At 39.5% G+C, this 10,631-nt stretch overlaps 1 pseudogene; it reads left to right on the top strand.

Annotated features, from left to right (window-relative positions):
• Positions 1 to 9,403: 9,403 nt before the first annotated feature.
• On the top strand, positions 9,404 to 10,358 carry LOC144309968 (18S ribosomal RNA; annotated as a pseudogene).
• The last annotated feature ends 273 nt before the right edge of the window (positions 10,359 to 10,631 follow it).

The raw sequence follows: 10,631 nt of genomic DNA, 5'->3' as shown, positions 1-10,631 counted from the left end.
CTACATAATCCCAACACAAGAATTAAAGCCAGGAGAACTCCGACTATTAGAAGTAGACAACCGAGTTGTCCTCCCAATAGAAATAACCATCCGAATACTTATTTCTTCAGAAGACGTTTTGCATTCATGAGCTGTTCCATCACTAGGTCTAAAAACTGACGCTATTCCAGGACGACTAAACCAAACCACCCTTATAGCCATACGACCGGGACTGTATTATGGCCAGTGCTCTGAAATCTGCGGATCTAACCATAGCTTTATACCCATTGTTCTTGAAATAGTCCCCCTATCTTATTTTGAAACCTGATCTGCCTTAATAGTATAACCTAGACTAGACTTACTCATTAAGAAGCTATAAAGCATTAACCTTTTAAGTTAAAGACTGGGAGTTTTAACCTCCCCTTAATGAAATGCCACAGCTAGACACATCCACCTGATTTATTATAATCTTTTCAATATTTCTCACCCTCTTCATTCTATTCCAACTAAAAATTTCAAATCACCACTACCCGGAAAACCCAATAACCAAGTCTACTAAAATCACTAGTCAACATAATCCTTGAGAAAACAAATGAACGAAAATTTATTCGCCTCTTTCGCTGCCCCCTCAATAATAGGTCTCCCTATTGTAGTACTGATCGTCATATTCCCTTCCATTTTATTCCCAGCACCCAATCGCCTAATCAATAATCGGTTAATCTCCATTCAGCAATGATTAATTCAATTAACATCAAAACAAATACTAGCAATTCATAATCAAAAGGGACGAACCTGAGCTCTCATACTTATATCACTAATTCTATTCATTGGTTCAACTAACCTACTTGGACTACTACCCCACTCATTTACGCCCACGACACAACTCTCTATAAACCTCGGAATAGCAATCCCCCTATGAGCAGGGACAGTAATTACCGGTTTCCGCTATAAGACCAAAGCATCCTTGGCACACTTTCTACCCCAAGGCACCCCTCTTCCCCTAATTCCAATACTAGTAATCATCGAAACTATTAGTCTATTCATTCAACCCATAGCTCTAGCCGTTCGATTAACCGCCAATATTACTGCAGGACACCTCCTAATCCATTTGATTGGAGGGGCTACCTTAGCTCTTATTAATATTAGCGCGACCACAGCTTTCATCACTTTTATTATTTTAATTCTATTTACGATTCTAGAGTTTGCTGTTGCCTTAATTCAAGCCTATGTCTTTACCTTACTAGTAAGTCTATACTTACATGACAACACCTAATGACCCACCAAACTCACGCTTACCATATAGTTAACCCAAGCCCATGACCGCTAACAGGAGCCCTTTCTGCCCTTCTTATAACATCGGGTCTTATCATATGATTTCACTATAACTCAATATCCCTACTTACATTAGGATTCACAACCAACCTGCTAACCATATACCAGTGATGACGAGATGTGATCCGAGAAGGCACATTCCAAGGACATCACACCCCTATTGTACAAAAAGGACTACGGTACGGAATAGTTCTTTTTATTGTATCAGAAGTATTTTTCTTTGCAGGCTTCTTTTGAGCCTTTTACCATTCCAGCCTAGCCCCTACTCCTGAACTTGGAGGTTGCTGACCTCCCACCGGCATTATTCCTCTTAACCCACTAGAAGTTCCTCTACTCAACACCTCAGTCCTCCTAGCCTCCGGAGTATCTATTACTTGAGCCCATCATAGTTTAATAGAAGGCAATCGTAAACACATACTTCAAGGCCTATTTATTACAATCTCCTTAGGCGTATATTTTACACTATTACAGGCCTCCGAATACTACGAGACATCTTTTACAATCTCCGACGGAGTGTACGGATCTACCTTTTTTATAGCTACTGGGTTTCACGGACTACATGTAATTATTGGCTCCACATTCCTTATCGTGTGCTTTCTCCGACAACTATACTACCACTTCACATCAAACCACCACTTCGGATTTGAAGCCGCTGCATGATATTGACACTTTGTTGATGTAGTCTGACTATTCTTATATGTATCTATTTATTGATGAGGATCCTATTTCTTTAGTATAACTAGTACAATTGACTTCCAATCAGTTAGCTCCAGATCAACCTGGAAAGAAGTAATAAACGTAATACTAACCTTGATAACTAATGTAACCCTAGCGTCCTTACTTGTACTAATCGCATTCTGACTTCCCCAACTAAATATTTATACAGACAAGACAAGCCCCTACGAATGTGGTTTTGACCCCATGGGATCTGCTCGCCTACCTTTCTCTATAAAATTCTTCCTAGTTGCCATCACATTCCTGCTTTTCGACCTAGAAATCGCACTCCTACTCCCACTTCCCTGAGCGTCACAAACCAACAAGTTGACAACAATACTTATCATAGCACTCCTACTAATCTCCCTCCTAGCTGCAAGCCTAGCGTACGAATGAACCGAAAAGGGGCTAGAATGAACCGAATATGATAATTAGTTTAAGCCAAAACAAATGATTTCGACTCATTAGATTATGATTTATCTCATAATTATCATATGTCCATAGTATATATTAATATCTTTCTGGCATTCATTCTTTCTCTAATAGGTATACTTGTTTATCGATCACACCTAATATCATCGCTACTATGCTTAGAGGGCATAATATTATCACTATTTGTAATAATATCTGTAACTATTCTCAACAACCACCTTACATTAGCCAGCATGATACCAATCGTACTACTAGTATTTGCTGCCTGCGAAGCAGCATTAGGACTATCTCTACTAGTTATAGTATCTAACACCTACGGGACTGATTACGTACAAAACCTAAACCTCTTACAATGCTAAAAATTATCATCCCCACTATCATACTGATCCCCCTTACATGAGTATCAAAGCCTAACATAATCTGAATTAACACGACAACATATGGTTTGCTAATCAGCTTAATCAGCTTATTCTACCTGAATCAACCAAATGATAATACATTGAACCCCTCCTTAATATTTTTCTCTGACTCCCTATCAGCACCGCTACTAGCACTTACAACATGACTTCTACCCCTTATACTTATAGCAAGCCAACACCATTTATCAAAAGAACCCTTAACTCGAAAAAAACTATATATTTCAATACTGATTCTTCTCCAGTTGTTCCTAATTATAACTTTCACCGCCTCTGAACTTATCTTCTTTTACATCCTATTTGAGGCAACACTAATCCCAACCCTGATCATTATTACCCGATGGGGGAATCAAACTGAACGACTAAACGCAGGGCTCTACTTCTTATTTTATACTTTAATAGGATCTCTCCCACTCCTAGTAGCTCTCCTTTACATCCACAATTTCATGGGCTCCCTAAATTTTCTCATAATTCAATACTGAATTCAACCTCTGCCAAACTCCTGATCTAATGTTTTCTTATGATTGGCATGCATGATAGCATTCATAGTAAAGATACCTCTATACGGCCTCCACTTGTGACTACCAAAAGCACACGTAGAGGCCCCTATTGCCGGCTCCATGGTACTTGCCGCCGTACTCCTGAAATTAGGAGGCTATGGCATGATACGAATTACAACCCTACTAAACCCCCTGACCAACTTCATAGCGTATCCTTTCATAATATTATCTCTATGAGGCATAATCATAACAAGCTCTATCTGTCTCCGTCAAACAGATCTAAAATCCCTAATTGCATACTCCTCAGTTAGTCATATGGCACTCGTTATTGTAGCGGTTCTTATTCAAACACCATGAAGTTATATAGGTGCAACAGCCCTAATAATTGCCCATGGTTTAACATCCTCGATGCTATTCTGCTTAGCCAACTCCAATTACGAACGAATCCATAGCCGTACTATGATTCTCGCACGAGGACTTCAAACCCTCCTTCCCCTGATAGCAGCCTGATGGTTATTAGCAAGCCTCACAAATCTGGCTCTTCCTCCAACAATTAATCTTATCGGAGAACTATTTGTAGTGATATCCTCATTCTCATGATCCAACATTACTATTATTCTAATAGGAATTAACATCACCATCACTGCCCTATACTCACTTTATATACTAATCACCACACAGCGTGGTAAATATTCCCACCATATCAAAAATATCAAACCGTCATTCACACGAGAAAATGCCCTAATAACCTTGCATCTACTGCCTCTACTCCTCCTATCCCTTAACCCTAAAATTATTCTCGGTCCCATCTACTGTAAGCATAGTTTAACAAAAACATTAGATTGTGAATCTAATAATAAAAGCTCAAACCTTTTTGCTTACCGAAAAAGTACTGCAAGAACTGCTAACTCATGCTCCCATGTATAAGAACATGGCTTTTTCAACTTTTATAGGATAGAAGTAATCCATTGGTCTTAGGAACCAAAAAATTGGTGCAACTCCAAATAAAAGTAATAAATATATTTACTTCATGCATAATCACAGCTCTAGTCATTCTTACTTTGCCCATCATTATAACCTCTACTAAACTCTACAAAAATAAGCTATACCCATACTATGTAAAAACCGCTACTTCTTACGCATTCATAATTAGCATAATTCCCACAATAATATTCATCTACTCAGGACAGGAAACAATTGTTTCAAACTGACATTGAATAACAATCCAGACCATAAAACTATCCATGAGTTTTAAATTAGACTACTTCTCAATAATCTTTGTGCCCGTAGCCCTTTTTGTCACGTGGTCTATTATAGAGTTTTCTATATGATATATACACTCCGATCCTTATATTAACCGATTTTTCAAGTATCTTCTCTTATTTCTTATTACTATAATAGTCTTAGTCACCGCAAACAACATATTCCAACTATTCATTGGCTGAGAAGGAGTTGGCATTATATCATTTTTACTTATTGGATGATGATACGGCCGAACCGATGCAAATACAGCTGCCCTACAAGCTATCCTCTATAACCGTATTGGAGATGTAGGCTTCATTATAACCATAGCATGGTTTCTATTGAACTTAAACACATGAGACCTTCAACAAATCTTTATTACAACAAACGATAATTTTAATTTGCCGCTACTTGGCTTACTATTAGCAGCTACCGGTAAATCTGCTCAATTCGGCTTACATCCCTGACTCCCCTCAGCCATAGAAGGCCCCACTCCTGTATCAGCCCTACTTCACTCAAGCACAATAGTTGTAGCAGGAGTATTTCTTCTTATCCGCTTTCATCCACTAATAGAGCATAATCAAACTATTCAAACCCTCACTTTATGCTTAGGGGCTATTACTACACTATTTACTGCAATCTGCGCTCTTACACAGAACGATATCAAAAAAATTGTAGCGTTCTCTACCTCAAGCCAACTAGGCCTAATAATAGTAACAATTGGCATTAACCAGCCTTACCTAGCCTTCTTACACATCTGCACTCACGCATTTTTTAAAGCTATGTTATTCATATGTTCAGGGTCAATTATCCACAGCCTAAACGATGAACAAGACATTCGAAAGATAGGTGGCCTATTTAAAGTCCTTCCCTTCACCACAACTTCCCTGATTGTCGGAAGCCTCGCATTAACAGGCATACCTTTCCTTACAGGATTCTACTCCAAAGACCTGATCATCGAGTCCGCTAACACGTCGAATACCAACGCCTGAGCCCTCTTAATTACACTCGTTGCCACATCCCTAACCGCTGCCTACAGCACCCGAATTATATTCTTCGCTCTACTAGGCCAGCCCCGCTTCTCCCCTATAATCCTTATCAACGAGAATAATCCTCTCCTAATTAACTCTATTAAACGACTCCTTATCGGAAGTGTATTTGCAGGATACATTATCTCCCACAGCATCACACCCACCACCATCCCACAGATAACTATGCCTCATTATCTAAAAATGATAGCCCTTGCAGTAACTATCTTGGGTTTCATCCTGGCACTAGAACTAAACCTTACCATACAAGGACTCAAATTTAACTATCCATCTAATTACTTTAAATTTTCCACCCTCCTTGGCTATTATCCAACCATTATGCACCGCCTCACACCTAAAACAAGTTTAACCATCAGCCAGAAATCAGCATCTATACTTCTGGACTCCATCTGACTAGAAAACATCCTACCCAAATCAATCTCGTATTTCCAAATAAAATCTTCTACCCTTATTTCAAATCAAAAGGGTCTCATCAAGCTCTATTTCCTATCGTTCATACTAACTATAATTCTCAGCCTACTAATCCTTAATTACCACGGGTAACTTCCATGATAACCAACACACCAGTTAACAGCGACCAACCTGTAACAATCACCAACCAGGTTCCATAACTATATAAAGCCGCAATACCCATAGCCTCTTCACTAAAAAACCCAGAGTCCCCCGTATCATAAATTACCCAATCCCCTATTCCATTAAACTTTAATACTACCTCCACCTCATCATCCTTCAAAATATAGCAAGCAGTCAACAACTCAGACAATAGACCAGTAATAAAAGCCGCTAGAACAGCCTTATTTGAAACTCACACCTCAGGGTATTGCTCAGTAGCCATAGCAGTTGTATAACCAAATACTACTAATATACCCCCCAATAAATTAAAAACACTATCAGCCCTAAAAAAGAACCCCCAAAATTCAGAACAATCGCACAACCAATCCCACCGCTAATAATTAGCACAAGCCCACCATAAATAGGAGATGGTTTAGTGGCAAAACCCACAAAACTCATCACAAAAACGATACTTAAAATAAATACAATGTATGTTATCATTATTCCTACATGGAATTTAACCATGACTAATGACATGAAAAATCATCGTTGTATTTCAACTATAAGAACATTAATGACCAACATTCGAAAAACCCACCCACTAGCCAAAATTGTCAACAATTCATTCATTGACCTCCCAGCGCCATCTAACATCTCTGCTTGATGGAATTTCGGGTCCTTATTAGGAGTATGCTTGATTCTACAGATTCTAACAGGTTTATTTCTAGCTATACACTACACATCGGACACGGCCACAGCTTTTTCATCGGTCACCCACATCTGTCGAGACGTTAACTACGGCTGAATTATCCGCTATATACATGCAAATGGCGCTTCCATATTCTTCATCTGCCTATTCATACATGTGGGACGAGGCCTATACTATGGATCCTATGTATTCATAGAAACATGAAACATTGGAATTGTACTACTATTCGCAACCATAGCCACAGCATTCATAGGCTATGTACTGCCGTAGGACAAATATCATTTTGAGGGGCAACTGTAATCACTAACCTTCTCTCCGCCATCCCCTATATCGGAACCAACTTAGTAGAGTGAATCTGAGGTGGCTTCTCAGTAGACAAAGCAACCTTAACACGATTCTTTGCATTTCATTTTATCTTTCCATTCATCATCGCAGCTCTAGCAATAGTACACCTCCTATTTCTACACGAAACCGGATCCAACAACCCCTCAGGAATCACATCAGACTCAGACAAAATTCCGTTTCACCCCTACTACACAATTAAAGATATCCTAGGAATCCTACTCCTGCTCCTAGTCTTAATATCACTAGTTTTATTTTCACCAGACCTATTAGGAGATCCAGACAACTACACCCCTGCAAACCCCCTAAACACCCCTCCACATATCAAACCTGAATGATACTTCCTATTCGCCTATGCCATCCTACGATCTATCCCTAATAAATTAGGAGGTGTACTCGCCCTAGTATTCTCCATCCTAATTTTAGCATTCATTCCATTCCTCCACACATCTAAGCAACGCAGTATAATATTCCGACCCCTCAGCCAATGCCTATTCTGACTTTTAGTCGCCGATCTTCTCACTTTAACTTGGATTGGAGGACAGCCAGTTGAACACCCTTTCATCATTATCGGACAGGTCGCCTCAATTCTATATTTCACCATCCTATTGATTCTAATGCCAACAATTAGCGTTATCGAAAATAATCTTCTAAAATGAAGAGTCTTTGTAGTATAATCATTACCTTGGTCTTGTAAACCAAAAATGGAGAGTAGTCGCCCTCCCTAAGACTCAAGGAAGAAGCTCTTGCTCCACCATCAGCACCCAAAGCTGAAATTCTTCTTAAACTATTCCCTGACACCCCCTACATTCATATATTGGACCACCTCTACTGTGCTATGTCAGTATCTCCAAAAAATCCTTCTTTCCCTCCCCTATGTACGTCGTGCATTAATGGCTTGCCCCATGCATATAAGCATGTACATGATATTATATCTTTACATAGGACATGTCTAGTCCAATTCCACAACCCATTGATCCTCAACAGTAACTAGATGCATATCACTTAGTCCAATAAGGGCTTAATCACCATGCCTCGAGAAACCATCAATCCTTGCCTGTAATGTCACTCTTCTCGCTCCGGGCCCATGCTAATGTGGGGGTTACTATCATGAAACTATACCTGGCATCTGGTTCTTACCTCAGGGCCATGACTCTATTTATTCCAATCCTACTAATTCTCGCAAATGGGACATCTCGATGGACTAGTGACTAATCAGCCCATGATCACACATAACTGTGGTGTCATGCATTTGGTATCTTTTATTTTTAGGGGGGGAATCTGCTATCACTCATCTATGACCGCAACGGCACTAACTCTAACTTATCTTCTGCTCTCAGGGAATATGCCCGTCGCGGCCCTAATGCAGTCAAATAACTTGTAGCTGGACTTATTCATTATCATTTATCAACTCACGCATAAAATCAAGGTGCTATTCAGTCAATGGTTTCAGGACATATAATTCTAGGACACACGTGTGTACACGTACGTACACGTGTGTACACGTACGTACACGTGTGTACACGTACGTACACGTGTGTACACGTACGTACACGTGTGTACACGTACGTACACGTGTGTACACGTACGTACACGTGTGTACACGTACGTACACGTGTGTACACGTACGTACACGTGTGTACACGTACGTACACGTGTGTACACGTACGTACACGTGTGTACACGTACGTACACGTACGTACACGTACGTACACGTGTGTACACGTACGTACACGTGTGTACACGTACGTACACGTGTGTACACGTACGTACACGCGCAAGACATTAAGTTAACTTATACAAACCCCCCTTACCCCCCATAAACTCATGTCATCTATTATACACTTATTTATGTCCTGCCAAACCCCAAAAACAGGACTAAGTGCATACAATACTCACAAGCTTTATTTAAATTGTATACAAATGTATTGCTACTCTAGTTAACTTAACACAACAGTCTTACACGCATTCGATCTCGTGGTCTATCTATAGATAGCATCCCCTTTTTTTTTCCTCTCATATTTACTATGTATTTTATTTATTATACACACTACAATTTCAGTATAAGTTAATGTAGCTTAATTAATAAAGCAAGGCACTGAAAATGCCAAGATGAGTCGCACGACTCCATAAACACAAAGGTTTGGTCCTAGCCTTCCTATTAGTTCTTAGTAGACTTACACATGCAAGTCTCCACGCCCCAGTGAGAATGCCCTTAAAATCAGCAGTGATCTAAAGGAGCAGGTATCAAGCACACTCTTAAGTAGCTCATAACACCTTGCTAAGCCACACCCCCACGGGATACAGCAGTGATAAAAATTAAGCCATAAACGAAAGTTTGACTAAGCCATACTAAAAAGGGTTGGTAAATTTCGTGCCAGCCACCGCGGTCATACGATTAACCCAAACTAATAGGCCCACGGCGTAAAGCGTGTTTAAGATACCTTTGCACTAAAGTTAAAACTTAACTAAGCCGTAAAAAGCTACAGTTACCATAAAATAGACCACGAAAGTGACTTTATAATAATCTGACTACACGATAGCTAAGACCCAAACTGGGATTAGATACCCCACTATGCTTAGCCCTAAACATAGATAATTTTACAACAAAATAATTCGCCAGAGGACTACTAGCAATAGCTTAAAACTCAAAGGACTTGGCGGTGCTTTATATCCCTCTAGAGGAGCCTGTTCTATAATCGATAAACCCCGATAAACCTCACCACCCTTTGCTAATTCAGTCTATATACCGCCATCTTCAGCAAACCCTCAAAAGGTAGAATAGTAAGCACAATCATTTTACATAAAAAAGTTAGGTCAAGGTGTAACTTATGGGGTGGGAAGAAATGGGCTACATTTTCTACCCAAGAACATTCCACGAACGTTTTTATGAAATTAAAAACTGAAGGAGGATTTAGTAGTAAATTAAGAATAGAGAGCTTAATTGAATAGGGCCATGAAGCACGCACACACCGCCCGTCACCCTCCTCAAGTAATAAGACACAACCATAACCATATTAACTTAACTAAGACACAAGAGGAGACAAGTCGTAACAAGGTAAGCATACCGGAAGGTGTGCTTGGATTAATCAAAGTGTAGCTTAACTAAAGCGTCTGGCCTACACCCAGAAGATTTCATTACTTATGACCACTTTGAACAAAAGCTAGCCCAACTAACCCCAAACTTAAGTATCACAGACATATAAAGTAAAACATTTAGTTAAATAATAAAAGTATAGGAGATAGAAATTTTAATTGGAGCGATAGAGATAGTACCGTAAGGGAATGATGAAAGACATCTTAACAGTATTAAACAGCAAAGATTACCCCTTTTACCTTTTGCATAATGAACTAGCCAGAAACG

The sequence above is a fragment of the Canis aureus genome, unplaced genomic scaffold (assembly GCF_053574225.1).
Source record: "Canis aureus isolate CA01 unplaced genomic scaffold, VMU_Caureus_v.1.0 ptg000296l_RagTag, whole genome shotgun sequence".
NCBI classification, from domain to species: Eukaryota; Metazoa; Chordata; class Mammalia; order Carnivora; family Canidae; genus Canis; species Canis aureus.
The sequence above is the reverse complement of the archived record's forward strand: the minus strand, read 5'-3'. Positions and strand labels throughout refer to the sequence as shown.